Source organism: Pristis pectinata, chromosome 2, assembly GCF_009764475.1.
Source record: "Pristis pectinata isolate sPriPec2 chromosome 2, sPriPec2.1.pri, whole genome shotgun sequence".
NCBI lineage: Eukaryota > Metazoa > Chordata > Chondrichthyes > Rhinopristiformes > Pristidae > Pristis > Pristis pectinata.
Genome location: NC_067406.1, coordinates 123,360,006 through 123,380,169, shown reverse-complemented (window position 1 = coordinate 123,380,169; position 20,164 = coordinate 123,360,006). Strand labels below are relative to the sequence as shown.

The window sequence follows — 20,164 nt, the reverse complement described above, 5'->3', positions numbered from 1 at the left end:
CAAGTATTATCCAAGCTTCTAAAACAAAAGAAGCTTCAAGAATACAGCCTTGCCCCCTAAACTACACTCTGGCCTATAGCAACATTACCCAATAATTCAGGGTCCACTTTCATGTGTGCTGATGACATCCAGTAGCAACTTCCCTTCCTCTGTCTTGACCACTTCACTCCCTTCTTTGCCAGCCTGCTTGCCCTAACATCCAATTTCACAGAGGCACACAAACACCAGGAAGACAAAAGCCATCATTTTCAGTTCTATCACAAACACCACACCATTGCTAAAGAATCAATTCCCCTCATCAGTGTTCAGCCAAACCTTGGTAGCTCATCTGACCAGAAATGAACATCACATTCCGTAACCTTTCCATCGAACTGTGCCTAATTCCACCTCCCTAACGCTGTCTCAGCTTACCTCAACTCATCTGCTGTTGATTTGCTCATCCAAAATTATCATCTCCAGACTCTACTATTCGCATGGATGCTGCCTGGCCTGCTGAGTTCCTCCAGCATCATCGTGTTTTTCATCTAGATTCCAGCATCTGCAGTCCTTTGTTTCTCCACTATTCCAATACTTTCCTGGCCGACTCCCCATTCTCCATCAACCAGGTCATCAAAAACTCTACTACCCACATCCTACCCTGCCTGAAATTCCTCTTCACCTCTTCTGAAATACTCACTCCCAATACTTGGTGTTAAATTCTCACCTTCATATTTAAATCCCTTTGTAAACTCAGTCTGAAGCCCAATATCCCCTCATCCCTTAACATCCTTATTCCTCTGACCTGGCCTTCTGTACCACGTTTGACAGCCAGATGCCTTTATCTATTCAACTACTGTATTCCGCAATTCCCAAAATGAATTGCTTCCCCTCTCCAATCTGGTTTAAGCCCCTCCTTAAAATTAAGTTTTGACCAATCTAATAGTTACCACTTCTTTGGATTGACAAAACAGCTTAAAAGGCATTCATAGACTATTGGTCTATTAATACAAGCTGTTGTTATAACAATATTATTCAGACAAATGTACATCCTGAGATCAGATTACATATCATACTACACTAGGACCAGCAAATCAAGTCCCTTACATTATCATGCCACATTATGGTTAGAAGAACTCAATGACATACTTGTGAATAAAATGTCAAATGACCCAGATATTAAAGCAAAAATAAATGCAGAAGATGAGCAAATGAGTTGTTTCGACTTCTCTTGCCCCATTGTGGGCTCCAGTCCACCTTCTTAATCTCACAAAGCAATACTTGCATAATGTAATTCTGATCAAAGGTCACCACAAAAATTTAAAATAGTCATCTTAACACCTTTAGTAAACAAATGCATCCAGTTTATTGAGCAACAAATAATCTGCTGGAGAAACTCAGCAGGTCAAGCAGCATCTATGGGAAGAAAGGAAAACCCTGCATCAGGACCACTGTGCATCCGGTTTATATCTGTCTCACCTTCTTTACTGTCATTGACACAAGAAATGTTTCCCTGTGGAAGAAATAGCTCAAAGAATTCTCCTCAGATCTCCACAAGCTCCAGTACATTTCCTCACAATTACACCAGATTCACAAATGAAAATAAAATATGTTGGAGATGCTCAGGAGGTCAGGCAACATCTGTGGGGAGAGAAACAGTCAGTTTCAGGTTGATGACTTTTCATCAGAATTTACCAGTGTCAGCTCACTTTAGAATATACTATTTTAGAAATGGCTGTGTTACAATCACTTGGTACAAAAGTTCCACATTTTACACCATACAATGTAGTATAACAGTGAACAAGAGTAAACACAATAGCTCCTCATGACAAGCAATTTACAGTAATCCCTGTGATCTGAAAAACAGCCAAGAGAAATGACTCAACAAAATGATAAAGAACAATGAGTTGTGATACAACCATAGAAACAGGCAACTGCAGAGCTGTACCATGATCCCTGGTCTCATTTGGAAAGCTTCCAAAAAAAAAGCATAGAATTCTCATTCTTGATTAATTTCTGCAAACTCGTGTGCATGTGTGGGAAACAGTAGATAAATACAACATCAGCCTTGGTTTGTCATCAGACTCAATAACCTGCCAACTGTGCCTAGGAAAACAGCTATGAGTCATAGACCAAAAGGTATCAAGAACAAGCAATAACCACAAACCTTGACATATCTAAGAAGGGAGGGGAGGTTAACCCTTGACACATTTTTCCTGCTTTAAGAATCTTTTGGGCCTAAATGGAACCAAGGGTTTAAAAAAAAAGATCAGAGCTCTGAATTGATTTAAAGAGCAGGGGTAAATCAAACAGACTATGTGTGTACCGCCTTCAAATCAGTTACAAATCAATGGTAAGAACAATGAATTTTCCAATTCCAGGGAACCCCCACACCGTGTTCTCCTCCCACACATACAGTCACCTGTCCACCAAGGTTTCTTCTCCCTTCGTTCACCTTTCCTATCCCCTCCTGCCCATCATCCCCCCCCCCCCCCCCCCCCCCCCCGCCTTTTCTGGTTCCACCTATCAATCTCTTGCCCACCACTCCCTCGGAATGCTTATCTTCCCTCTCAGTCCTGAATGTTATGAAGAATCTTGCCTGTAACATCAATATACACCTTTTGCCTCCACAGGTGCTGCTTGACCCACTAACTTCTTCCAGCATTGTGGTTTCAATTTCAAGTTGTATTAACAAAGGCCCAACAGCAAGATCCCAGTCTTGCATACAACACAGACATGTTCTCACAGAATGAAAGGCAGGAGAAATGAAACAGTTCTCACAACTTTATTACTGCTGGAGCCAAAATTTTGCAATGTGTCTAGGCTTTGTATTCTATACAGTTTGTGAAATATGAATTAATATGTTTAATTGATAGTATTTAGCTTCAGTTTTAATGAGAATATCATTAAAACAATTCTACTGTTCTGCAGCACTTATATCTAGATTTTCTCCAGCTCACCAATATGTTCAATTTGATGTTCAGGCGGCAGATTACACTCAATTTTAAAAAGGTTCTATATTTACTATACCTCTTGTAATATTTTATCTGGAGTTTCAGAATTCCAGTATGATTGGTACAAATACCTTGTTTCCAGAATGCATCAACACAAGCCGCAACCCAAGTACGTCATTTCCAACCGTCTCGTCCAACCTGTAACCTTGCCATGTTAAAACTCTGATCCATGCAAACCTCAGCAATTTGGAAAAGTGCTTATCAAAAGTGCACTCTAAGCAGATTTTAGCAGCTACTTTTCTACAAAACAAACCTATATATTTTTGACAAATCCCTAAATTTATATGCAAATCCAGCTAATCATACGAAGGAAACAATCCTTCTTGCACCGTTCTCAATGATCATGGGAAGGTGAGGGGCTGGGGAAAATACACTCTGTAAAGATTGCCAGTGAAGTGATGGGAGACACAGGGACCTGCTGATCCAGACCTTATCCACCTCCCACTCAAGCAGCTGACACTACTGCACTCATCACCAGCATGCTACAAATATAGACAAGGCAAGACAACTATACATCAGCCATGCAGCAATTAAGACCAAAGGCTGAGCTTCTTGGCCAAAGCAACAATACTTATCATGAGAGGGGTTTCCTTATCCCAAGAATGTGCACATCACTGTGCTAGAATTAACCTCACAGTTTTAGTTTTGTCTAGTCCTGTAGGTACCCATTTGACACTGGTACCATGATCGTCTATGTGTTAGCTGAGATATTATTGCTCTGGGCATAAAATGCCATGCTTAACAACAGAACAGATCAAAATGGCAATTCTCTGATCAGCGGCCCATTTACACACCCTCTCAATTTTCCTCCTGTCATCTCAATTAGCCACAGTGCAACAGAATTTCTGACAAGCCATAGGTGTGGCTACTCCAAAACAGATTCTAATAGAAAACTTCTTTGGTGTACTCCACTCGCACAATGCAGATAGGCACAACTCAAAATGCTTCTAATTATTTCCAATTTCCATAACCGCTTCAGTAGTCAAGAAAATAAAGAACCTAATCAAAATAAAAACAGTTGTCTATTTATTGTCATATTTAACATATGAAAAGATCGACTCCATGTGCCAAGCAAATATGAGCATTCATATCACATGCACATAAAAGATTGGAGTGCTTATGAATATCAAATCCTGCTACAGGATTTAGCAGGTGTGTAAATTTCAACCTTTGTATTTTAATGGCTGAAGGAATGAAGTTTCCTGGTGTCCAATCCTTGCCTGTACCAAGAGGAAGAAATATACCACCAGCCCTTTAGGTTTTAGTTCAAAATGCATCTGGGTCATAAACCAAGAGATAAACATCACTTCATCTCTCTCTGCTGTTCTGTGGCTAGGGATGGTGGGAAGGTGGGTGGTTTGCTTTTCTATTGAACAACTCTACATCTAAAGTATGTGGTACTAAATCCAGCCAATATAATTGGGGGATTTCTCCCACAGTGTGGCTATTATATCTTGTCCAGGTTAGATACAAAAAGCAGTTTCTAATCTCCAGTTTGTTTTGCAGTTTAAATCTTGGCCCATTCTAGCATATCAACCTCTCTTAACAATTTGTACTAAGATATCTTTATAAGTCACACGTACATTGAAACACAGTGAAATACATCCTTTGCGTAGAGTGTTCTGGGGGCAGCCTGCAAGTATCACCATGCTTCCGGCGCCAACATAGTATACCCGCAACTTCCTAACCCATACGTCTTTGGAACGTGGGAGGAAACTGGAGCACCCGGAGGAAACACACGCAGACATGGGGAGAACGAACGTACAAACTCCTTACAGACAGCGGCTGGAATTGAACCCGGGTCGCTGGCGCTGTAATAGCATTACACTAACCTCTACACTACCGTGCCTGCCATTTATCTAATCTTCAAATGGAACCCATTGCACGAAGCTATGGATGAACCACAACATAAACTGGTCTTCCATAGCATCTGTATATCAGCTATAGAGTTAAAGCCTCTTGCCTTTTAAGGTCTCCTCCAACTCATATGACGTCAATGTGAGATGGGGGTAAGAGACAACCACTGGGGAGGGACAACCACTGGGGGAGTATCCTGCTGGATGTCAACTAAGAATTCAGAACTAGAATATGGATCGTCATTCTTCCAGAATGCCCAGAGTGGGGCATCAACCTTCAAACTCAGATGGGAGGTGTATCACTAAGCCAAGGCTTGCTCCAGAATTCAGTGCTGGAAAGAAAGCCTTGCATTTCTATAGCACCTTTTACAATCTCAAAATGTCTCAACTTACTTTGTAACAAATACCAACAGGTTATTCCCTGGTGAGAAATGTAAACTTCACCATAAACTCTGCAGTGTAAATCCACTGTCTCCTTAAGTCTGTCAGCTGGATTTTCTGAAGGGAACAGGAACTGGGTGAAATGCATGGCCCACACAAGCTGGCCTAATGCCATCTTCATATTAACACTGCAGTAATAAAAATGTCCATTTTAGGTTAGAAAAGCAAGTCAGAAATCCAGCTGGATACTGGTAACTGGGACTAGTCTCACTCAGGAGGGGAATTTGTTAGATTATCTAACAAGAGATTGTTAGATAAGCATATGGAGGAATTTAAAATAGAGGGATATGTGGGAGGAAGGGGGTTAGATAGTCTTGGGCGTGGTTTAAAGGTCGGCACAACATGGTGGGCCGAAGGGCCTGTATTGTGCTGTACTGTTCTACGGTTCTATTAATATTTGTTTAAAAAAATTCAGAAATTTGTAACATTCAGAAACACAATTATCTGTATTTGTATTCCCAGTCACCCACACTATTACATTGAGCATTGCTGGTGTAACAGTGGACTGATCTGTTATGGCTGTTTATGCCTATATTCAAATATTAAAGTTCAATTTATGGCAACTAAGAATGGTGTGGACTGTGGGGGTGGGAAGAAGACAATCTTGAATTTGAGGGGTTCAATACAAAAACTCTCCAATCCTCCTGGCTACAATAAAGTGAACGAGCAAGCCAAATCCAAATTCCAGAATGCACCGACACTGACTCAAAGGAATGGCTTTGAGTTCAGAACTCCATTTCTGAAGCATAATCTTATTCACTACGATCTGGAATGCATTTCAAAATTATATGTGCATTCTTCATTTTAGCCAAGTCAAAATAATATAGGATTTCTAAAGAATTCCACCCCCCTCCCCAGAGCAAAGGCTCCTCTTTAGAGATCAGGACAGTCACTATCTAATGAAAGATAATACAATTCTTTAGAGTTTAAAACAATTACTCCTCCTGCAGCATCAGCCATGTGTTATAAAGGAATGAAGGCTTCAGTTTGCACAAGCAATGAATACCTTATGGCCACAGAATTGGAGACTAGAGATCAATTCAGCCTTTTCTGTTTCATACAATGAAAAAAAAATTACAAAATAGAACACATTGCCATGACTCCAGTGGAATACATTGCAGCTCTGGCCTTGATCTGCTCTCTGCTAAAGAGATCAAATGAAGCACAGTTCTAACATGAACATTAGAACACAGCTTAAGCTTTAAAGCTAGTTCCCAAGATCACTGCTACAGAACATTTCTTTGGTTCTGTTCTTTAATGCTATTTACTTACTATGTATATGGTTCAGTTAGGTTCAATCACACACTTCTAATAAAGCAGCAAAGTGCATATAATTCTACAACTCTTGGTACTTTGAGTTTTGTCGCAAGTCCATTCAAAGTACCACAGATCCCCCCCCCCCCCACCCCACCATCACACAAATCTCTGAATTTACAAATCTTCCCTCCAATCCCTGCCCCCACCCCACCAATTCCAACAAGTTTTGTTCTGGAAAATATACAGGGAACAATAAATCAGTGGAAGAACCAAAAATAACAGATCAAAAATAAAATTCATTTACTCTTTTGAACATAATTCTCAAAATGAAATTGATGATAGCAAAACCTCATTATCCATGGTCACTCCAAGCAGCATCTCCTTGAGAATGATAGCCTGGTTACCTGCCCAGACCACAATCTGACCTGATTATATTTTTTGTATATTCTTTCTTTTCAATATCTCGGTGCTGCTACCAAGGCCAGCATTTAATGTACATCCCTAATTGCTGACAAACTGAGTGGACTCTTTAAAAAGTACTTAAAGAGTCAAACTCATTGGTGGGGACAAGAAGTTCTGGTCAAGTCAGATGTACATTCTGATAAAACATTCGGGTTCAGGTCAGGTTGGACCACATTGTGCTGGCCCAACTCAGTGCTTTGTGCAGGTTACGGCAATTGGTTTATCAATACCGCACACGGTTATATTTATTGCAATAGTGCGACAATGGCTAACACAAGGGGACATAGTTTTAAGGTGATTGGAGGAAGGTATAAGCGGGATGTCAGGGGTAAGTTTTTGTTTTACACACAGAGTGGTGGGTGCGTGGAACGCACTGCCTGCAGAGGTTGTGGGGGCAGATACATTAGGGACATTTAAGAGACGCCTAGATAGACACATGAATGATAGAAAAATAGGGGGCTCTGTAGGAGGGAAGGGATAGATGGATCTTAGAGCAGGATAAAATGTCGGCACAACATTGTGGGCCAAAGGGCCTGTACTGTGCTGTAGTGTTCTATGCTCTAATAGTTAAGTCAGGAATGGAAAAAGTTTAAGCCATGTCCCATTTACAAAAACAGAACAAAATGAATCTGGCCAGTTGTTACGACATCAGTCTACTTTCAGTCAGTGATGGAAGCTTTGTTGACAATGCAATCAAGCAGCCATTACTACATATCACCTGGCCACTAAAGATCGGCTTGGGTGTGAAAGTCGACCCGCACTGTAGTAAAGCAAACAACAGCAGAACCAAGGAACTTAGAATTAATGCTTTATTAGTTTAACGCTAGCGGGAGTGAGGGATACAGAGAAAGAATAAACAGTGTAACCCGAGCTCTGTATTAGACTCACTCAAAGATTCACATCCCAGGGTCTCTCTTTTATACTTAAAGCAAAGAAGCCTACATGCTAAGTTCCACATACCAAGCTATCCTAACGATTTATTTTTTTGCTTAATTATAATGATCTACTCTTTGCTCATATCCGTTACTTTCTTATCTTTAAGCACTCTGTAACTCAGCAGCAGTTCATCATGTTACAATCTGAAGTCACAGACAGCTCCAGGCTCCAAGGATAACCGCTTATCGCGAGGACAGGATACCCCTTTAACTAACTTCTTCTTTGATTTACACAAGACACCTGGACATCATGCATCTCTACTATAGTCACACCGTGGTTAGGCCACAACAAGCTGAACAACATTAACCCTTACATTCACAGTTACTTTTACATGGGTTTTGCCAGGATCATTCAGCTGCAACCTCATCGGTCTTGGTCCAAACACTGGAATTCAGTTTTATTTCCATGAAACAAGTTGAGAGTGACTGCCCAATAGATCAAGGCAACATTTGAATGGCATATAGAAGCCCCACTAAAACTGAGGTCAATGAAAATCAAGGGATTACTCTCCAGTGGCTCCATTAACTCTCAAGTAGTTAACATGATCCAAAACAAAGCAGCCTGCTTGATTGACAACCCATCCAGTACTTCAGTATTCACTCTGTCCACCACCAAAGGCAAGCACAGCACATCTCCTCTACAAAGTACATTTCAGCAACTCATTTAAGTTTTTTTTCAACAACACCTTGAAAATTTAACCCTTCTACTCCAAGAATGGCAAGGGCAGCAGCAGGTACTTGGAAAGACAAGTCACTCACTATTCTGATTTGCCATTCTTTCATTTTGTTTTTAGGTCTAAATACTGGAGCTCCCAATCCAAAATCACTGTGGGAGTACCTTCACCTTAGAGGCTACAGCAATTCGAGGAGGCAGCTTACTTCTCAAGAGTAGTTAAACATAGTCAATAAATGCTAATTTAGTCTTTGACATCCAAATGCCATGAATAAACAATAAGCGGAAATTAACAAATGGTGTTAAACTGGGATAAAAAAACCTCAACACTTTCACAGCCTTTATACAACTATAGGTGACATACAGGAACCACCCACGGACAGGCAGCAGGGAATGGAGTGTAAACCACTCCCCAGTACAATTTACCACCTGCACTTAAATTTAATTCCTGATCAACCATGCAATAATGTGGATTAGCCTAGTCCAGCCTACTGAATAATCTGGAACAGACCATCACATTTCTTTACAATTCTTTTGCATACTTGGGTTTCAAATGGTATTAAGAACAACACTTCCCCTAAACCTACAGAGTTTTACAGGAATTTTAGCAGAATGCTGCAAATAAAACCCTCCCATTATGCACTACTATGATTAGCTCTAAGAACATGGGAAAGTCACATGACATGATTTTCTTCAAATATCAAACAGATGTTGTTTACTGTGTGCCCACTTCTTTCTGCTGATGTCATGACCAAAATTTGCCCCATCCAAAATATACTCTGTATGCATCAAGCCTCAAGTTTCCATCTGCAAGGCCCATAGTAGGTATTTAAATCTTACAAGTCATTGGAAATTATAGTAGATTGTACAGAGCCCTCTGAAAAATTGGCTTCAAATCCAGTAGATATGATATGCCGATTTAGTAGATTTTTCTCTCCGCCAGTCATAACCTGAACTGGGTTGTGAATCCAAACATGGGCCAAGTGGGCTGTATCCCACCAATAAATCAGCCACCTTTGGAGGGCTTTTCAATGAAAAAGGAAAAGGTCACAATTCTCAAATTAGGTCAAATTAGACAAACACAGAGAGCGGACTTGAAGAGTGACTATCACTTAGCTGCTGGCACCAGGTGCCAAAAATGAAAAGTCATTCCACAATCAGCATTTCTTATCAACTACAAAATCACTCCCTTTGGGAGAGAAAAAAATATGCAGACCCACAAAATCCACACAAATAAACAACATTTAAAAAGTGGCTGCATTTCTTCCTTCTGACGACTGGATCACAAAATTTCCAATTTAATTTTTACCCAGATATCCGAATACAATTTACAAAAAAATACGGAATTTAAAAATCACACAACTTGGATTGGACAATCTATCTGGAGAACAAAGCCTTATTCTTACAGGATCAGCAGCTAAACCATCACCACATCTATACACTCCAATCCATAGTTGGTCTCTCAGCTCCGCCAAGCACATCAGCAACTGCACCTAGTCTCCAAACTACAAAGTAAGAGGAAGGATCCTACTGACATAAGCTACAATAAATCATGAAGTAATATCCTTCACCAGATTGTTCATTATTAATTATTGGCAAAATACCCAGAATTTTGAGTACTCCCCCCCCCTCCACCAAAATATATTGAGGTTCCACAGACCTTATTCTCACCACAGACCTTATGGGTTTTCTACAATGGGCCAAAACGCACAATTGTCGACTAAGTTCTGCAAACTATTTCTGTATTGACACACAGTGTCTAATTCAAGCTTCTGGAACTAATGAAAGGGATTACAGAAGTCCATGCCTATGCAGTTTTACCAATATATTCCCAACATATTTGTTAAGTCACACTTCACAAACAACTCAGAAACCTAAATACAAATGGGCAATTCAGGGCTGCTGGGAACTGGGACAGAAGAGGAGTTGAGGCTTGGGGCACATCCGTCATCATCATAGTGGATGGTGCAGCAGGCTTGATGTGCGGCAGGCTTGATGAACCAAGTGACCAACTCCTGCTCCTACTTTCTCATCTTCTTGTGTACCCTGCATAGATTGAAGGATGCAATCAAAACAACTCCAAAGCAACATCTCTGTCATAGCCACTTAACGGTTCAAACATCTTTAACATTAATATTTTACTCTATAATGAATGCCAAGACAATTTCCACCTTGCAGTTATTGAGAGCATTTCCTTGAGAACAATCTGCCAATACCAATTGCATAGGACTACACCAGATATACATTCTGCAGTGTGAATGTACTACTTCAAAAAAAATTGTAACCAGTACAAGTGGTCCTACTTTGAAACCAATAATAGCTTTTACCTTAGTTCAGTGGATCTTTATATTAAAAAAAATTATCTGATGAGACATAGGCAAAAGCATAAGAACAGAAGTACACCCTTCCGCTTCTCAAGCCTGTTCTTCCATTCAGTGGGATTAAACACAGAACGATCTGTGGCTTAATTGCACAAACCCATCTTTACTCCATACACCTCATTGCCTTTAATAACAAAAAAGCTAACTGACCTACTATCAGTTGACAGTTAAGAAAGAGTTACAAAATCTCTATCAACATCTGCCTTATTTCTATGCTGAAAAGTCTGGCTCTAATTTGTAGCATATTCCTCAGTCCATGAACAAGAGAAATGGTTTGCTTCTACCCAAATTCTGCATTCTCTCTTCGTAACTTAACCCCTTGGAGACATGCTTATCAATGTGCATTGCACTTCCAAGGTCAATACATCCTTCCAGATAAAAAGGTAATTGAATCAACATATTAGATATATTTTGCTCTCTGCAGATGCTGCTCAACTTAAATGTTTCTGACTTTGTGTTTTTATCTCAGATTTCCAGTATCAGCAGCATTTTGCTTTTGCACCCAAGATATGGAGCCCAAATCTGCTCACAATATTCTGAGTGAGATCACATACAGCTTTGTATAGCTATAGCCTTCCTGATCAATCTAGATATCAAATAATAATGTTCAATCAGTCTTTTGTTTATTTCTGTACATACTTAGAATACTTCAATGATAACATGGACCCACCCCCAAAGTAATCCCTCACCAATCCACACCCTCTCCCAAGTCTTTTCAGACCTCGTATAAAATGAAACTGAAGTATTGACAGTGAAGATAAACAATTTTAACCAAACAACCATTTAACATCCAACAACAAAACCCAGATTCCAGCAATTTGCAGTCTCTTCTATCTCTATTTTACTACACCACTTGCTCCACCTGAATGGAGCTTCAGAACCAATGGATTCAAACAGTAGAACATTACAGCACAGTACAGGCCCTTCGGCCCACAACGTCGTGCTGACATTTTAACCTGCTCTAAGATCTATCTAACCCTTCTGTCCCACATAGCCCCCCATTTCTCTATCCAGTCTATTTTGGATATTCAAGCAAGCATTCAAATATCATGTCTGATACTTTCAATGAGCAAACAACTCTCCCAATACACTTTCCTTGGCCAAAACTAATATAACATTAGTTGGTTTTACAGCATTTGTGGAATAAAACAGTGTCCCATCTTAACAAAATACAAGTACCCTTTAATATCTTTGATAACCAGTCTCAGATTTGAAATTAACCTTTACACAATGCACCACACTCCAAAAAAGTTAATCGTATGTGTTGCAATCCTCAAGCAATCTAATAAAAAAAGCTATGTAAATACAACCTTTATATTTCTTTGGGATGCAAAGAATACAATGTTAAGAAGATGCCTGTTAAGATCATTTTAAGTCAGTTCTGTATTAAGATGTGAATACTGCAGTTATTGTACATAAATTGCACAACATATCTGATGGGTGGAAGCCAAAGAAAGATCAGTACGGTCTTTCTTTCTTGAACCCTTTCAGTTAATCTGCAACTGACCTTATCTAGTGTTGGGAATTAAATGCTGTTGCTTGACAGAACAACTCATAATTGCTTTGATTTCTGTTTCAAAGAAACTTACTTGAGCTCATAAAAGCTTCCAGCACTAAATATTTCATTGAACTGGTTTCAGAATACATCTGACTACATTGCAATCAACTGGATGTTTAAAAACATAACATAGACATGCATTATTTTCCATAGCCTCGTTGTAGCACGTCACTGAGCCAATCATACTCCAACATTAGTTTCCAATAAAACACTAAAATACTCTTAATACACCAAGATGATTGACTTAGGTATAAACAATATTAGCATTCAATAGCTAAAGTATATCCCTACCGTTGGATTAGAACAGCGCAGCCAAGCTCAGAAACTCCAACAATTACATTTTAAAATTTTTTAAATATATTGAATGCCATTCTAAAAATAACCTCATTTCTTCCCTTTAAATAAAATTAGGAACATACTAGATTTACTGGTTTTTCAGGAGTGGTCTGCTTAATAGCATTCCTTCTAGATCTGTTCCATCATTTACCATAGAAAGCATTCCAAAAATCAGTTGCTCGATCCCGTTCTAGTAGGCAATTGTGCATTATTTACAATGCGCCCAAATGAAAACAAACAGCAACCTCAAATTAAAAGTGAACGACTACACAACAAAGCCCGACAAAAAGGCAGAAGTTACAAATGTTCTGTTAGGGCTATTTCACAAATTGGAGGCCAGATCAGAAAGGCAAATCTCTGCCACCATAACAAACTCTTCGGGTTTCAAAGGGGCTGTCATTTTCCCTTTTAAAATATTAACTGTACTGCAGCAACTTTAAAAGTCCTGTTGCACTGACATTCAGGTTTCGAAACAAATTTATATACACCCACAGAAATATATGTTTAAAATTTTTCAAAGGTTGTTGGGTGGGGGGGGGGTGTGAGTGGTAACTTTCATTTTCACCACGTTGTCCGCCGGTTGAAGATCCGAAGGGGTGGGGGAGATCATCTTTCTCCCTAGGCCTTGGTTATAAATAAAACCGAATTACAACAGCTCATTGCAAGCAAAACTCAGTAGACAGTATTCAACTGAATCGAAACCAAAGCCCGGGCAACTTCCGAATACAAAACTTCATAATGTTTCAAATCTATAAACAGCCCGAAATGTTCACTTAACTTTAGAGTAGAAACAAGTTATACATAAGCTGATCACATTCGGTCAATTCCCCAAAACTGTGCGGAGTGTGTAAGTGAAACGAGCTGAAGCCGCTTTCTTACCTCTCACAGGGCTTTCAAAACAGAGTCAAATCCAGTTGGAAAAGGGCTGTGTTGTGTTGTACTGCGGTGACTCCAGGTTGTGGGTCTGTATACGTACCGTGTGAAGGTTCAACTATGCACGGCCTGGGTTGTTGCCGATTCCCTAGTTCCCCAGACAAGCCTGAGGTTTCGGTTTACACAGAGAGAATGAAGCACACTTAATGCTGCCTGTCCTCCCACCCTCTGCTTCTCTCCCTCTCTCTCTCTCTCTCTCTTCCACTGGCTTGATAGGCTAAATCCAGGTCACAGCTCCCAGATTCTCACACAGCAACACAACGTCAAACCAACCAAAAAAAAATCCCCTTTCCCAGAAATTATTCCACTGGCTGAGAGGCGAAATGGGAAAAACAATCAGCTGATTTGCATCACCCACCAACCACATTTCGAAATTCTACTCAACGTCATCTGATTTTCTCGCGGGTCGTTTTCCAATGTTATTATAAAAAGGCGCGGAAATTTTGCAAACAAAATATCAGAATTAATCCAATCGACGATTTTAAGTGAAATGTTACCAATTTCCCTTGAAATGGACAATTATTTAACTAACACATTTATCAGCTGGAAATAAAGCAGCGATTTGCCTCTTCAGAACAACTTTGTTTACAACCTCTTCCCCAACCTCTTTTTTTTAAAAAATACAACAGGAAGAAATATAATTCGTGGATGTCACGGGATTGTATAAACTAATTAATTGTTCAAAAAGATGACAAGGTTTAGGGACGGATTTCTTTCCTCGTGATCGGCAACAATATTACCTTAACGTTAAAACAGTAGGACGGGCAGCAGTTTCAGAGACCACAACCCCAACATCGGCCCTCAGTGCTGTCGAAGGATTTGCTCCAGTCCAACGTTCGAAAATAGAACGACATCGCTAATTTAACGTTCTTAACTAGAACCTTGCCGACCCCGGCGTTCTATTTTGGAACGTCCACTTTCGAGATCTGTTTCCGTTTGATGAAAACTTGTTTTGTTTCTCTCTCTCTGGGAAATTGGGTGTTCGCTTTATGTGCTCTTTTTTTTTCATAAAACAGCCTTCCACCCCACACACTCTACTAAAATTTATCCGTGAACCTGCAATTCAAAGCAGCAGGATTGGGTTGCTTTTCGTAGATCAATCTAAATGGACAACAGGAGGTCCCTCCTCCGACGCGGCAACAATTGACGCTTGTGTTACTCCAACCGTTTCATTGGATTGAAATAGATGATGTAATTTAAATTTGTGGGCTGGTTGGCTACGATGGTAATCACAATTGTTGCCGCGGACAGAATTATTTCTTGGAGGGGGACAGTGGTAGTGTATTTGATCCCATGCAAGGAGGTAAATGAAATATGTGCGCGGTCTGAGTGCTCCAAAGTGAATTATTCAACAGATTGGAATTGACCCTGAGGATTGACTTGAATGTTTCCAGAACTGAAACTTAATCCTGAGAATATCTTGGAGAAAAACAATTGGAGCACCAAAAAGTTTATTTTCTGTATCTTTTTTAGCACTTGAGTGTACACAGTTCTGGAAGAACGTCATAGCTCGAGAGAGAGAGAGAGTGCAAGGGAGGTCCACCAGGATGTTTCCAAGGCTGAAGAATTATGTCATAGAGAGATACAGCATGGAAACAGGCCCTTCGTCTCACCAACAATCAACCACCTATGCTCATCCTACACTAATCCCATTTTATTTATTCTCCCCAAGTTCTCATTAACTCCCCCCAGATTTTTTTATTCACCTACAAACTGGGAGCAATTTCCAGTGGAAAAGTCGTTGACCCGAAACATTAACTGGTTTCTCTTTCCACAGATGCTGCTTGACTGGCTGAGTTCTTCCAGCATTTCTAATTTTCTTTCAGATTCTAGCATCTGCAGTTTTATTTTTTTTAATAATTTGCTGTCGGACTATTCTGAAATCCTGATGGTTTGACATCTGGTTTACTGAGTAAATTTGCACTGCTCCCATTCCACTCACTGGGTGCTTCTTTCCACTCACCTGGGCTCTGGTTCCCACCTTCCCTTTCAATTTACCTAGTTTACTGGAAAATTTATTATCATTACTGTGTTACATCTAAAAATAGTGAATTTAAAAAGTTATTAATAGGAATAACATCTAATAATCTGTAAAATCTGCTTGATTGGCATCACCAAAATCATGAGCATGTTAGATTATTAGTTTTACTGTACATGTAATCAGAGTTGGCAACTGTGGATTGAGCTGGCCTGTGGCAGATTTAATATTCCACTAAATTCCACTAAATATATTGTGAGCAATTTCAAGGAGCATGGATAGAGTGCACAGCCAGCAGCTTTTCCCCAGGGCGGCAATGGCCAATACCAAAAGGTATCAGTTTAAGGTCAGAGAAGGAAAATTTATGGGAGATGTTTTTTACACAGAGAGTGGTGGGTGCCTGGGGGTGGCGGTCGAGGAATACAATAGGGACATTTAAAATACTCTTAGGCACATAGATGTAAGAAAACTGGAAGATTATGGGCTGTGTAGGAGGGAAGGGTTGGATTGATCATGGAGTAGGAGTTTATATAGGTTGGCACAACATCGTGGGCCGAAGGGCCTGTACTGTGTTGTACTGTTCTATGTTCTAAATATTTCACTCTTCCCTTAGGCATAGATAGGATGGATAGAGTCTTTTCCCCAGTTTGGAAATGTCAAATACTAGAGGGCATAGATTTAAGGTGAGAGGGGGGAAGTGTAAAGGAGAGGTGTAAATTTTTCCACAGAGAGAAGCAGGTGCCTGGAACGCGCTGCCAGGGGAAGTGGTGGAAGCAGACACGATAGTGGCATTTAAGAGGCATTTAGACACATGAACAGGCAGGGAATGGAGGGATACAGACCATGTGCAGGCAGGTGGGATTAGTTAGATTGGCATGAAGGTCTGCACAGATGTTGTGGGCTTAAGGGCCTGTTCCTGTGCTGTACTGTTCTATGTTCACTAGCTGGGAAATGCAGGAATGGATTACAGAGTGCTAATCAGCCAACTTGGTATATCGTAAGAGCTGGACTGGACGGTGGGATGTCTGACTAAGGAAAATAGTTTACCTTCCATAATGTACCTGTGTGGCTTTCCCAACAAAACTGAGCTACCTGAGTGCTTACCTCATTAATGCTTTTATGTACTGTTTTTTCTCCATTACTCCAATGGTCTTCTGCTTGACCTCCTATCTTCAACGTCCATAAATTTCAACTCAGTTGTCTGGATGTTTGACAAACATTTAAACCAGAAGGGAGTAAAAGGGAATAGAGAGAGAGTGGGAAAGTAATGAACGAGGCCAATCAGCTATGATCTTGTTGAATGGTGGTGCAGGCTCAAAGAGACAATTGGCCCACTACTGCACTCGTCACGTGTGGTGAATCCTATCTCCTACCAAGCCGTTCCTACCCTCAGTCATTTGTATTGGCTCCCGGTCTCCTGACATATCCAAATTAAAATTATCACCATTGTGTTTGAACCCCAACATGACCTCACTTCTCCTTCACTGAAACCTCCTCCAGTGTTACAACCTCCTTTTTCCGTAACCTCTTCATTCATCTGATCTGTCCTTTTGTAGCTACCCCTCCTTTTGCCCTAATATTATCTGTTCCTTCACATCACCAGGCCACATGCTCTGAAATTTCTCCCTATAAAGCCGTCTGGCTCTCTGCCTTGCCCCTTTGACCAAGCTTTTGGTCACTTCTCCTAATATGTCCATTACTTGAAAGCCAGCTTTTCTTGGCACTGCTGCAAAGCTGTTTGGATTGTTTATCTACATTCTGGATGCTATGTGCACACAAGTTGTTGCTGTGTCTAATTCTGAGTTTGGCGGGGTCAGGATGTGGATGTTACAAGTAATCAACAGTTTTGTCAGATGCTAGACAATGGTTAATAATTGTCGTAGAGGGCTTCCAGCAAATCATGATGGATCTTAGAAGTTTTACACTGTGACTTGGAGAATGTAGAAATACGGATTTGTGATCTGTAAAGTTTAGCAAATGACTGCAACAGGTAGAGTTGATTGTCTTGTTCATTTTTACGTCAGTAGAGCTTATACTTCTATTAGGGTTCTAACTATGTTATTACTACACCATATTATTACTATACTAAAGCCATTTTCCCACTGCCTGCCTAATTCCAGTTCTTCTCCACCCATCATCAATGAGCAGTGGAAATCCTGAGACAGCCTTTCTAAGAACCATTTAAAGCAATTTCCTGTTGTTCATAAGAAAAACTGTGGAGAATTTTGGCAAATATTTTCTTTGCACAAGTGTTTGAGTTTACAAGCCTTAAAGAATTCAAAAATAATTGTAACCTAAAACATAAGTTCTGATCTTCTGTGAGCACAACAGTTTCAACATGTATGCTGACAGTACTCAGCTCTTCATCGTGATCACATCTCTCAACCACTGCATCGCCTATGCAAAATCTGATTACCTCTGATATCAAGTGAAGGAGTACAGTAATAGACTTCAAGAAGACATGGATAGGTAGCAAATGAAATTTAATCCAGAAAACTGCAAAATGATCTCTTTTGGTTAGAAGGACGAGGGGAAGCAAATGTAATGCAAGAGAAAAATTCTAAATGATCGGACCTGAACACAAAATTTAGATTGAAACAACAGTTCAATACTGAGGGAACAATACACTGACAGACATGCCATCTTTCTGCGGATGCTAGAATGAGGCCCCATCTACCGTCTCGGGTGAATGGAAAATGTCCCATGAATTTATTTGGAAGTGGAGACTGTGGTGGCAGATGCTTACAAACATTAACTATTGGAAACAAATCTACACACAAAGCCACCACAGATAATTCTTCCCATATTTCTTTCAACATGTAGACTCTGGCACAATAGTGCAGCAAGTAGACCTCCTGCCTCACAGCTCCAGAGACCTGCGTTCAATCCTGACCTCGAACGCTGTCTGTGTGGAGTTTGCTCGTTCTCCTTGTGACTGCACGGGTGTCTCCTGGATACTCCAGTTTCCTCCCACATCCCAAACATGTGCAATCCCTCGTGTGTAGGTGAGGAGTAGAACGTGGGAGCAATTGATGGGAATGTGGAGAGAGTAACATGGCATTAGTATAGGATTTGTGTAAATGAATGCATGGTGGTTGGCGCAAACTCTGTGGGCCGAAAGACCTTTTACCATGTTGTATGATAAACTGACTAACATCAAGTCCAGTTCCACTAAATATCCAGGCTGGATTCCTGTTTCATGCATGCCTGCACGATATAGCAAAGGGCTGAAATGAATATTGGTAAATTGGTTTATTATTGTCACATGTACTGAGGTACAGTGAAAAACTTTGTTTTGCATGCTATCCATACAGGTCATTTCATCACAACAGTGCATTGAGGTAGTACAAGGGAAAACAATAACAGAATACAGAATAAACTGTTACAGTTACAGAGAAAGTGCAGGCAGACAATAAGATGCATGGCCCTAATAAAGAGCCACCATTGAGTTTTGCAGAAGAATTTTTCCAAATATCTTGCCCAATATTAATCCGTCAGCCTGAAGGCTAAATAGAAAATCAAAATCATGCAGATGTTGGACATTTGGAATAAAAACAGAAAATGCTAGGAACACTCAGCAAGTCAGGCAGCATTTATGCAAAGTGAAACAGAATTAACATTTCAGGTTGATGACCCTGTATCGGAACCTTAGGCTAAATAGATTATCTGGTCTTTATCACATTGCTGTTTGCGAGGTGCTGTTATACACAAATCATGTGCTTCCTTTTTTTTGTTACATTCCAACAAGATTGCCCTGGAATAGGTCCTATGGTGTACCTTCCATGTGGCTCCACAAGAAGAAGAAATTCAACTCAATGTCAAGTGTTAGTCCTGGTTGAGTGATAGCCTGAGCTACAATAACTGCACTTCACAAGTACTTAATTGTCCGTAAGGTGCTTTGGGACGTCAAGAAAGGCACTATAGAAAGGCAAATGTTTCTTTTCTTTCAATGGTTATCCCTGGTGCCGTGGGATCTAAGTGTATTCAGATATGGAGAGTCATGTGCTCTCAGGATCAAGAGTTGAGATTAGGAAAATAGGGAGGGGGAAGCCAGTGGTAACCTTGAATAACATCAGCCAAAACTGATACTGCAAAAGAAATGGTGAAAAGAAAGAAAATAAAAGCAAATTAAAAATGAACTTTTATGATTCAGTTTGAGGAAACATGAGTGAGTGTAACTAATATTTTAAATAAATCTATTGATGTGGTGTTTAGACATAAATGCCAGAACTCTTTACAGTTTGTGAATTCTCAGCAGTAAACATGAAGAATGAACAATCACAAGGTTACTGAACCAGTGTTTTTTTTGTTTCATGAGGTTAGAAATCACAAGGTTACTCTGACCTCTGGATGTAAAACTCATT

General features: G+C 40.1%; 1 protein-coding gene across 7 annotated transcripts in view; it reads right to left on the bottom strand.

The window, feature by feature from the left end:
* The window catches only part of LOC127567011 (ETS-related transcription factor Elf-2-like), a 105,230-nt gene extending 90,398 nt beyond the window's left edge, over positions 1-14,832 (bottom strand). For 2 of the 7 annotated variants that reach the window (XM_052009639.1, XM_052009629.1), the window contains exon 1: positions 13,769-14,248. The gene's annotated coding sequence lies outside the window, so the exon portion shown is untranslated. Of the gene's footprint in view, positions 1-13,768; positions 14,258-14,562 lie in introns of those variants that run through there. The other 5 variants (XM_052009647.1, XM_052009663.1, XM_052009655.1 and 2 more) reach the window with 5 other exon arrangements.
* Positions 14,833-20,164: the final 5,332 nt, after the last annotated feature.